The following is a 2,486-nucleotide window of genomic DNA, read 5'->3' on the forward strand; positions in this document are numbered from 1 at the left end:
GGGTCAGCTGAGTAAGAAAGTTACTGAACTCCCTCATAGTACTCTTCCAAGCAATACAGAAGAAAATCCAAAAGGAGAGTGCAAGGCCATCAACATGGCCGAATTTGGAGAGGAGGAAGAGGCAGTGAGCGCCACTGAGGAAGACCTCAATAGACATCCACTGGCCTCCAATGAGTTCCCTAATGAGGAACCATGGGAATCTGAGGCTCACACTGAGACCATAGAGATTCCATTGGATTTACTTCTGCCATTCATGAGCTCTGATGAGTGTTCTTCCTCTGAAGAGGACGAAGATGTCACTGAAGAGCAAGTTGCGAAGTACCTTGGAGCAATCATGAAGCTAAATGACAAGTTATTTGGTAATGAGACTTGGGAGGATGAACCTCCTTTGCTCACCAAAGAACTGGATGACTTGTCTAGGCAGAGATTACCTCAAAAGAGACAGGACCCTGGAAAGTTCTCAATACCTTATACAGTAGGCACCATGACCTTCAAGAAGGCTCTGTGTGACCTAGGGTCAAGCATAAACCTTATGCGTCTCTCTTTAATGGAGAAGCTAGGAATCTTTGAGGTACAAGCTGCAAAAATCTCACTAGAGATGACAGACAATTCAAGAAAACAAGCTTATGGACTTGTAGAGGATGTTCTGGTAAAAGTTGAAGACCATTACATCCTTGCTGATTTCATAGTCCTAAAGACTGGGAAGTGCATGGATGAATTCATCATCCTTGGCAGACCCTTCCTAGCCACAGCAAAGGCTGTGATTGATGTTGACAGAGGAGAATCGATCATTCAAGTGAATGAAGAATCCCTTGTGTTTAAGGCTCAAGGATATCCCTCTGTAACCATGGAGAGGAAGCATGAAGAGCTTTTCTCAAAAGAGAGCCAAACAGAGCCCCCACAGTCAAACTCTATGTTTGGTGTTGGGAGGCCACAACCAAATTCTAAGTTTGGTGTTGAACCCCCACATTCAAACTCTAAGTTCGGTGTTGGGAGGTTCCAACATTGCTCTGAGTATCTGTGAGGCTCCATGAGAGCCCACTGTCAAGCTACTGACAATAAAGAAGCGCTTGTTGGGAGGCAACCCAATGTTATATTTATCTATTTTTCCTTTGTTATTTTATGTTTTCTGTAGGTTGATGATCATGGAAAGTCACAAAATCAATTGAAAAGGCAAAAACAGAATGAAAAATAGAATGAAAAATAGCACACCCTGGAGGAAAACCTTGCTGGCGTTTAAACGCCAGTAAGGGCAGCAATTGGGCGTTTAACGCCCAGTCTGGCACCATTCTGGGCGTTTAACGCCAGAAAGGGGCACCAGACTGGCGTTAAACGCCAAGAAAGGGCAAGAAGCTGGCGTTAAACGCCAGAAATGGGCACCAGCCCGGTGTTTAACGCCAGAATTGGCATAAAGAGCATTTTTGCTCCCCACTTAGTGCAGGGATGAATTTTCCTTGACACCTCAGGATCTGTGGACCCCACAGGATCCCCACCTACCCCACCACTCTTTCTCTTCTTCACCCATTCACCAATCACCTCAACACCTCTTTCCCAAAAACCTTCACCTATCAAATCCCACTATTCTCTTCACCACTCACATCCATCCTTCATAAAAACCCCACCTACCTCACCATTCAAATTCAAACCACCTTCCCTCCCAAACTCACCCTCACATAGCCGAACCATACACCCCCTCTCCACTCCTATATAAACCCATCTTCACCCCTTCATTTTCACACAACCTAAACATTACTTCTCCCCCTTTGGCCGAACCACAAAGCCACCTCCATCTCCTCTATTTCTTCTTCTTCTACACTCTTCTTTCTTCTTTTTTTCTCTTCTTTCTTCTTTTGCTCGAGGACGAGCAAACCTTTTAAGTTTGGTGTGGTAAAAGCATTGCTTTTTGTTTTTCCATAACCATTTATGGCATCCAAGGCCGGAGAAACCTCTAGAAAGAGGAAAGGGAAGGCAAAAGCTTCTACCTCCGAGTCATGGGAGATGGAGAGATTCATCTCAAGGGTGCATCAAGACCACTTCTATGAAGTTGTGGCCATGAAGAAAGTGATCCCCGATGTCCCTTTCAAACTCAAAAAGAGTGAATATCCGGAGATCCGACATTAGATCCGAAGGAGAGGTTGGGAAGTTCTTACCAACCCCATTCAACAAGTCAGAATCTTAATGGTTCAAGAATTCTATGCTAATGCATGGATCACCAAGAACCATGATCAAAGTGTGAACCCGGACCCAAAGAATTAGCTTACAATGGTTCAGGGGAAATACTTGGATTTTAGTCCGGAAAATGTAAGGTTGGCATTCAACTTGCCCATGATGCAAGGAGATGAACACCCTTACACTAGAAGGGTCAACTTTCAACAAAGGTTGGACCAAGTCCTCATAGACACTTGTGAAGAGGGCGCTCAATGGAAGAGAGACTCAAGAGGAAAGTCGGTTCAACTGAGAAGGCATGACCTCAAGCCCGTGGCTAG

The sequence above is a fragment of the Arachis duranensis genome, chromosome 6 (assembly GCF_000817695.3).
Source record: "Arachis duranensis cultivar V14167 chromosome 6, aradu.V14167.gnm2.J7QH, whole genome shotgun sequence".
Lineage (NCBI taxonomy): Eukaryota > Viridiplantae > Streptophyta > Magnoliopsida > Fabales > Fabaceae > Arachis > Arachis duranensis.